We start from the raw sequence: 10,000 nt of genomic DNA on the forward strand, positions 1-10,000 counted from the left end.
CGCTTCTTTAGATTAGACAGAGAAATGAGAGATAAAGAGAAAAGAGAAGAAAAAAAACAGACAACATTTCACGCTTACTTCCAGAAGGTTTACTTTCACGGGCAGTGTGCTTTTAATTGCATTATTAAAACTTGTTAAACAATAGCGTGTACAATCTGGGGTATTCTGTGGAAAAGCGGTCTCGACGGAGATGTTGAAAGCAGTGTTGAGTGCAGGCTGTCATGAAGTGTTTCATTTTCCACTGATAGATTTCAATGTTTAATGGGGAGCAGTTTGGCGTTGTGGTGAGGGAACTCCCAGAGGGCCTCCAGTTTGAAATCCTGGGTTGGATTAAAACAACATTTGTCTGACTCACAAATAGATGCAATTTGGCAAATTCATTTTTATGATTTCTGAAGTTGCTAAACTTGCTTGTGAAGTAACACTTGTATAAATCTCAAAATTAAGGACAAATGCTTTTTAAAACCAGGTGTGGGTTGGTGGGATACTGAACCTAAATACTCAAATTAATTTATAAATGGATATAGTACAATATACAAATAAGTTATCCGGCTAATGCACTACTGTATAGTGCAGTGACTGCGGCAAGGAGTCCCAAGGGGAGATGCATAATTGGCCATAGCATCACCTTAACTGGATGGGGGGTGGGGGGGTTGGCATGGTAACCTCTGACTCATAGTAATTACACTAGTTGATCAGGTGTCTGTGATTGTCCAAAGTCAGCTTCAGCACAATGACTGGTTGCAAAGTGGAATACGGGAGGTTGTTTGACTACACGCAATTTGGAGGCTATGTAGTGATTGGACATTCCAAAACATGGCAAAACAGGGGAGGGATGAGCACTGTAAGTTAGGCAAGTTATGCAAGTTTCTTTGGATAAGGCATCTGCTATTAGCATGTATACTGTATACATTCATACAGTGTATTTAAGTGAACTTTGTTGTGTTTGCAATGGTGAATTGCACTTAGCACATCAAACCCTACAGGCAGTAGGCCTTACTCAGGATATGAGGTCATCAGTGTTAGCCCCCCCCAAAAGAATACCAGGGCTCAGGCTTCATCAGTGGCAGATATTTCCACCAGCATGGCACCACAAAAACCAGGAAGAAAAACCCATAATAACATACACCGGGCTGAGGTAGCCTAGTCTGGTACACTCAGACAGCGTTCCTCATTAAAACGGTCCCTACGCTCCCAGCTGAGCTGGTGTCTCAATCACAGCCCTGTCCCACGTCTCCCTTTAGCGTGTGGGTTGAACACACTGCCCCAAGACAACCCTATGCTCTGACTGGAACGTCAGCAATTAGGCGCAACAACCGTGGAAACCAGACTTTTCTTTTAGAGTTGATTGACTGACTAGCGACATTCTTTGCTCTCTATAATTGTAGACATGTTCTCAAATCTACACTGAGAATTGTCAATCATTTCTTCTTGTCAGTATGCACTGACCAATGGTATTATTTTAATTGCTAAAATGACTCCAAAATGGTGATTAATGCAGAATTGCCAATTAATTGCCCTGTACAATAGAAAAGCATGGCACCACTTCCATTAGTGAAATTTCCCAAAGAATATCATGTCTCCATAGTCAACATCACAGCACCTTGCAACACAAATAATTTGACAACTACAAAATGGCTCACACCAGATTTGAAATAAAATTTGTGAAGCTAATGCTCTATATCCATATTGGATCACTTTCTATGGGCATATGTACAGTATGCAATATATATTTATGCAAAATGGGGCGAAAACACTACCTATTCCCCTTTGTTTTGTTTTTATAAACTATTTTTAAGCTTCAGCTGTAATCTTTGCCCCACACAGACACGTACGCACGGACACACACCTTCCAAAAAACATCTTATTTTGAAAGCGCGCACGGCAGAGAGATGTCGGCTCGCCCGTCCCTCCCTCTCCCCCCGGGGCTCCGGAGAGCCCTCATTTGGCGCGATAAGGCGGTCTCCGCGGGGACGCGAGCGGCGTGCCGGTGACAGGGAGCGGCTGTGAGTAAGTGCCGCGCGCGGGTTGCGATCCAGTCGGCCGTAGGGCCGAACCCACGCGAGGGCGGGGGGAGGGGGGTGGGGGGGGTCTGATTAATGCCAGACCCGGCCCAACCTCTGTCCCGTATCAAAAACCGTCCCGCGAAAACCAGGGGAGGGGAGGGGGGGGCCGAGGCGAGGCGAAAAAGCCTTAAAAAAATCGAATAAAAAATGTGTAGCGCCCGTGATAGATGAATCTCTCCCGTGGTCCTCAGGCAGATGTTCTCAGACAGTATAATATGCAATTACTCACCCTTATCCCCTTGCCAGGGACAGTAAAGCTTCCTCGCCACTATAGTTCACCAGAATGAAGGCCAAATTAGTTTTACTTTTGCAACAACACCTCACTTATCATGGGCCTTTTTGCCCAAACCTCCCAACCCTACCCCCTGCTCCTCCTAGGAAGGGGTGCCAGAGCCAAGGAGGCAGGTGCCCCACAAACGCCATCCGCCCGGGGTGGAAAAAAGCACCCTGCCAAAACACCGGAGCAGGACACGTGAGGGGAAGCAGTGTCCTGTAAAACCATACACAGAATTACAGTTTATATGATATTATTTTTGTCTGCCAAAATAGCAGAGAATATGGTAGTAAAGTGGTTTTTGGGACAATGCACGTTGTTTTTATATCTTAGTTTCCCACACAGCTTTCACCAGGCTGCCTGACGTAACTTATACAGAATACACATCTACTGCAGGTTTCCAGCTCAGTCATCTTCATTCCTGGTCTTTGCGGGTCACAGGGTCTGCTGATTTTTGTTGCCTTAATATCAGCAACCTATTCAGACCCAAGAAACCAGGTGAGGTAATTAACTGTGTAATCGACTGCTTCAACCCATTAAGGCGTAAGATCACAAATACGTCATTAGAATGTTCTTAACTGAACATTCTAACGCTGATGCAACAATCACTACTGGTAATTGAAAGCAATGGAGTTCCAGAATACTGACTTCGAATTAGAATTTTGAAAAAACATTCCAAAAAATCTACTTTTGAAAGGGTTAATTGATAAATTAAGTGCTGAGTTACAACAAAAACTAGTAGATCCTGCAGCACGGCAGGGGCAGGGATGAAGATCGCTGTTCGAGCTGGATCCTCACAGAAGCTATTTTAGGTCAACTGCATCACTTAAGAATACATGAGCCCACCTGAGATTTGACCTAAGCTAAGCTATATGCAATATTAATCACAACTGTGCAAAAAAAATTATTGCAGGTTTTCACAGAAATTACAGTCACTTGTCAGTAGGAAGGAAATATCATGCTCTAAAAAATATATGCAATTTAACCAAAAAATTTTTTTTTTCACAATTTAATGGTGGGGAACTTCAAAACTGAATCCATTTTTATTTCAAAATGTGACATGTGACATCTGTTAAAATCAACATCTTTCAGCTCACACATCAGTCTGTATTAGTTTACTAGAGCATGTGTATCTGTATGCTGTGTGTTTTCATATTCTACGTCATACTTGACATCTGGGAAAAATAAAAAAATAAACATGCAGTGAAACACACAGAGAGATATAATTATATATATTCCTTATATATAACTCCTATGTATATATAAAGTGCTGTAATTTCTATGGTGAAACCAAAATGTATCAAAATTACCTTTAGAGTCCAGAGCCAAATCAATTAAAAAAATATGTCTATGTCTATACATATGTATATATATATATATATACATATAACAGCTGGGCTGAATACTCGCTTCTGATTGGTCCAAGGGTGTGCATTAAAGGGTAATTACACCCTAGATCTCCTTTTTAAAGCTGTAAACGTGTTTGTATGCCTACTCTATAATGAAACATTTCAATTCATGCCATTATTTCAACATTTCTGAAATAATATCATTTGGCAGAAAAAATTGGTAGAAAAATGTAAACTTTGGAAAAATGCTGTCTGCGTTCCACTCTAGCCCGGCCCCAAACAGGATATCAGAATACCTCTTTGACATGTGTATGATGTAGCAGTACTTCCAATCAAGATATCAAGACAGAAAATTGTTGCTGCCCACAAATTTGTCCGTTTACTTTTTAATATGACGGAACAGAGCCAGCACCTGAAATGTTTGCCAAAAACCAATACAACATAGCCTAGCTCCGGTCTGGTACATATATTACATATGTATTTTTACAGTCATTTATTCATCTTTATCATGGGTACCAATACTTTTGTAGGTAACTGTGTATGTGCTGTATGTTCAGTATGTATTCACTTAAGCAGCACTGTTATAGCACAGAATCCCTCAGTGAGCAGGAAGTGGAGTCACAGTCGGAGAGGCATAAGACGAGTTGTTTCACTCTAATGTCCTGTGTGTCCCGTGATTGATTTTACCCGACCTCGGGGACACTAAAACATAAATACCCAGAAGCGCGGCCTTCTCGACACACGCTGATCACCGCGCAGTCCTCTCCGCCGCCCGTCCGGCGCACCGCCCTCTGGGGCTCGGTAAAGACCGCGCGGACGCGTGGACGCACGCACGCACGCGCGCTCGCGCGCTCGACCGGCGTACGGCCCCCGCTCACGGCCTCCCGCTGAGGGCGGGGAACACGCTTCGGCGGCTCAAACACGCGGACGGGCTGAAAACACACTCACGCGCGCGCCCATATTTCTCCCTCTGTCTCAAACACCCTCCGCCTCCCTGCTCCTCCCCCCCTCCCCCCTCTGAATTATTCCCCACTTTAATTACCGAGTACACGGCTCCCTAAGTCAGTGCCTTCCCCGGCCTCGCTCTCAAAAAAAGGTGCGTGAATTAATAAAGCGGACGAGGGCAGAAAGGCAGAAAGCCGCGCTATCGATCGCGCGCTAATCTGAAGCCCAGCATTCGATTCATATTCGCAAAGAAGGGAAGAAAAAAAAGAGCGGGAAAAAAAAAACAGAAGCGAGACAAATAAATAAATAAATAAATAAGGAGGATATATACCACCAAAAGAAATGAAAAGGATGCCGTCTGCCCGGTCTTTGGGGAGAGGACAGTGCACTTTAATTGAGCAGGCGTTTTTGTTTTCCTTTTCCCCTCCTCATTTAAAAGAGTGAGCCGGGCTCTCAGCGATGTGGGAGTTAAACCCGGCACTGTTAAACCTCTCGGCCCCCAGTGGGACGGGCTGCTCCTACCCTTATACTGTAAACAGTGGCTCCCATAAGGCCGCTTTTGATCCTCACACCGTAATAGGCCTGGGACCGGTAATTTAAGCAAGCCTATTCCCACAGTGAGCGGGGAGCACTTAAAAAACAACTCAGTGGCAATAGGACGTACAAATACAGCCACAGGAATACAAATATGCGGAGGGGGGGAAAAAGGAAAAACCTCTTCAAGTGCGTCCGTCAGTGCGGGCTTTTGGCGAAAGGTCACCCAGAGTTGTGCGTGTTTTCTGAAATTATTTTTTTCTATCGTTACGCACTTTAGCACTTGAAATTCACGTCACCTTCTTTTTAATAAAATCAATACGTATTGGGAAATATTAATCCAGGGAAAGTGTTTGGCTGGATATGCCAAGCACACACTCAGCAGATGGCCTTCAGGACAAGAAAATATTTTTCCTACATTCCATGCTAATTTAGTTTTTTAAAATTAATTACTGGTCTTCTAGAAATGGGAGATAATTGAACAAGCAGTATAGATGTACTGGAAATTTCAATCATAAACAAACACTGCAGTCTACGGTGGATCCTGGGTACCTCACACTATATGTGATAATAAACAATATTATTTTATTGTTGTTTCTATTGCCATTATAATTCAAAGTTCATACTTTACATATTTTGCATAGTTCAATACAATCAGGACGATTATAATACCAATGCATAGCTCACACACACATGCACACACACACACACACGCACACACACACACACACACACACACATCTGTCTGTCTTGTCCCTGACAGTGCTCTGCTTTTCAGCCCAAGACAAAATCTCTCTGCCAGCGGGATTAAAATAATAATCTTTTAAATCATAATTATAATCGACATTTAAAAACAAAAGCTGGATTCCGTAGGCTCCTAAATGTATGACTGATTTTCATCCAGTGAGATAGAATGAATAAATTAATAAGTGACAGCAAGGGGTCCTGGGGGATTACTGTTGGCACACATCTCTTAGATATGGAAATGGCATAATTGTCATATTTAAACAACACAAAAAGTGTTTAAGAGTCAGCAGGTGTCAGAATTATATATATATATATATATATATATATATATATATATATATATATATATGCAAAAATATTTGGACAGTGACAATTTTTTCAAAATGTGTCACTATCCCCAACCCTTTTGCATTTCTCTCCTCTTTTTTTTCCTGTATGTATATATAAATATATATATATATATATAAATATATATATATGAAAGAGACATATTAACTCACATAATAATAACATTAGCACTTTAAGTTAATTTTTTTTATAAAATCAATATGTATTGTGAAAAATGTCTTTTGGTGTTGTTTACATATGACAATTATGCCATTTCCATATCTTTATGCAGTGCAGTCCATAAGTCTTTTGACAGGGGAACAATTTCTGTTGTTTTGGCTCTGTGCTCATTGTATTTAAAATTAAACAAGGAATGTGAGGTTAAAGTGCAGACTGTCAGCTTTAATGGTATTTACACCCATATTAGGTGGTCCATGTAGCAATTACAAGCCTTTTTATACATAGTTCCTCCCATTTTAGGGGACCAAATGTAACAGAACAAATGAATATGATCTTAAATAAAGTCCCCATACTGAGCACTTGGTTGCAAATCCTGTGCATTCAATGATGCCTGAAGTCAGAAAACCCATAGACATCACACCAGTGCATCATCAGATGGGTAACTTCCCCAATGATGTCCTGCCAGGTCTCTGCTACAGCCATCTTCAGTTCCTGATTGTTTGGGGGCTTTTGTGAGAAAATAATTTGGATTGGATTCAGGTTGGGTGATTGACTTGGTGAGCCAAGATCCTTCCACTTTTCAGCACCAAAAAACCCCTTAGCTGCTACAGCATTATATTGGAGGTCACTGTCCTGGTGCAAGGTGGTCAAAGTGTTGTCCAGTGAGTTCTGAGGCATTCGGTTGGATCTGAGCAGATATTTCTGAACTCGTCAGCAGTCACATTATCAATAAAGACAAGTAAGCCAGTACCTGTGACAGGCTTACATGCCCAAACCATACTACCTCCACCATGTTTCAGCGATGGGGGTGTTTGGATAATGAGCATTTCATTTCTTTCCCCACGCCTTCCTCTTTCTATCACTTTGGTACAGGTTAATACTCATTTCATCTGTCTATAAAACTTTGTTCCAAAACCTTGTAAAGAAACTAACCTGGCCATTCTGTTCTTGAGGCTTTCCGCTGGATTGTATCTTACAGAGAACCCTCTGAGTTTATGCTGGTGTAGTCTTCTCTTTATGATAGTCTTTGACACATCTATGCCTGCATCCTGGGCACAGATTTTCACAACAACTGAAAGTATTCTTCGGTACATCCAATACAGTGGTCTTCTGTAGGCTACTAGGTTATAGCTGAGCTCAACAATTAATTCTTGCTTTTTTAACAATGTTTGTTTATTTGTACTAAAATAAGCAAAAAAAAACCCCCTATGTTTATTTTGACACACTCAATGTTTTTACTATGTCTCCAATTGATTTATTCAGATTTTTCAGCCTCATGATGGCCTGCCTTACTGGTACTGACATTTCTTTGGTCCCTATGTTGAAAGACAACAGCAACAGACTCCAAATGCACATGCCACACATATAACTATGTGTATAGTATATAAATATAAAAAAAATATATAAATATTTTTTAGCTTTCTGGTGCATATACTAATGACACAATAACACACAGGTGGCCAATCAACATCAGAACAGCCAATTGTCCAATTACTTTTGGTCCCATAAAATGTAGGGGCGTATTAAAAAGTCTATAATTGTCATTTTAATTTCAAACCCAATGTGTTGGAGTAGAGAGCCAATTCCACAAAAATTGTGTCATTGTTGAAATATTAACGGACTGCACTGTACGTACAGCACAATGCATTCCATAATATTAATTAGTCTTGCGGAGTTTAAATTTTTTGCCTGGCTTGACTCACCAGAAGACTCAACTGTACTGATTCAAGGTCCGGGATACTTTCTTTAAAAAAATAAAATAAAAAATACATTCATTTATTTATTATTTTAAGGAAGACAATCATCTCAACCTCTTCAGACTATGAAAACCTTACCCCTTGTTTGAACAGTAATGAAAACGTTTAATTAGTCTTCTTTTTTAAAAAAGAAAAAAGAAAAAAAACTGCATTTCTGAATCTCTAAAAAAATTTCCCAGTGGAGGTGTCCGTGGCCCAGGCGAGTCATTAGCATGTTTGTGCTCCGCGCTGTCAGTTACTTACGAGGTCACCGTCCTCGCCGCCGCGATGATGAAAGCATAATGAGGGGCCGGCGCAAATTCCTCGTCTCTCTTTTCACACTTAAGTTGAGAAAATATTCAGGATGGGGAAAGTTTTTTGAGCCCGCCGTTATAAAAGTCTGAAGTACATGAATGCATTTATACGGATGCGACTGGACGTAACAAGCCATAATGCATGCAAATGCGGGACTTCAATAAACATAATTGTTTTAAATCTGCATGCAAAAGAAGAAGCCTGCAAATGTATCGCCTTATTTATTCACCGAGACTTTGACTTTGAAGATCTTTGTGGCAGACTAAGGCTCATTTTGATATGCAATACATGAAAAATTAAATTAAATTCCAGATTGGAAACATCTATATGACTGTCTCTTTATGAAAAAAAAAATGGTTTTGGTAGGGAAAGCTTGTTATTTCATAGAACCCTCAGCCTCAGTTTCATTATAGAGCGAAAAGACTGAAAGACATATCTTTTAAATGCAAAAAGCTTTGCATGGATGCTGGTCACATGAACTTAAATATAACACCTAACTGGCTGTCTGACATCCATACTAAATTTCTGTGCCCCACCCAACAAAGGGCTCCTGACATCGTCTCGGGGGCTACCAAAATCTTACACTGGGGTTCTAATAAGGAATTCCATTTGTCACACAGTAAGAGTCCATCGCTACATACAGGGGCCAGTAAGACAGATTAAGCCTGGGATTCACTCAACATTCGTCCATAACTCTTAATGTCACAATTAAACTTTTTTTGTTCACAAATATCTTTTTGAAGTTCAGAAATCACTGTAATTAACTGGTCAGAGTGAGTCTGTTAAGAAAAATTGCGATGCAGTAAAACAACTCATTTTGAATACAGGCCTCGACCCCTGTGGGGGCCGGAGCAGGTTAAACCAGAAACCCAACATCTCTCCTGTGACCGGGACTGCACTCTGGCTCTGATCACGTTATGCAGAGATCTGCTGATTACAGAACACACTTCAAAAGAAGAATTAAATGAAATAATATTACAAAATTGAAGAATATTTCCCACATTTCCAGCCCATGATCACCTTGTTATTTTTGTCTCAAAATGATGAACTGTGTGGTTTGTTGGTTTTGGTGATAACAAACTTCATTAGAGATCTAAAAAGATGTCACATTTCAATGGAATAAAAATCCCAATTATAAAGTCTTTATTTTTTTGTATAAGCCTACGTCAAATTAAAAGGCATTAATTGCAAAACATTTTACCAATCTCTATTTGTAAAATGATTATTTATTGTGCTTACATTTTTATACTATATTTATATTTCTTTAAATTTTAAATACATAATTTTTTACAACATATTCTATAATACTTTAATCATTAATAAATATATGAAAGTGGCAAAACTTCATATATTTTGCTTAGATTTGCAGTACATTATTTTATCATTCAAGGAATTAGGAATGAAAAGGAATTAGCACTGCTAAGAAGAGCAAGCTCGCAGTGCTAGAAAACACCATTCTTTTCACTGGTTTCTTTGCCCTTCACTCCAAAATCTTTCCAACATTTTTTGGCCGACCGTTTCTGATGT

The 10,000-nt window shown here is 40.2% G+C and overlaps 1 protein-coding gene across 1 annotated transcript in view; it reads right to left on the reverse strand.

Annotated features, from left to right (window-relative positions):
- The window catches only part of znf407 (zinc finger protein 407), a 194,807-nt gene that overhangs the window by 51,035 nt on the left and 133,772 nt on the right, over positions 1-10,000 (reverse strand). The gene's annotated exons all lie outside the window — the stretch shown is intronic.

The sequence above is a fragment of the Anguilla anguilla genome, chromosome 1 (genome assembly GCF_013347855.1).
Source record: "Anguilla anguilla isolate fAngAng1 chromosome 1, fAngAng1.pri, whole genome shotgun sequence".
NCBI lineage: Eukaryota > Metazoa > Chordata > Actinopteri > Anguilliformes > Anguillidae > Anguilla > Anguilla anguilla.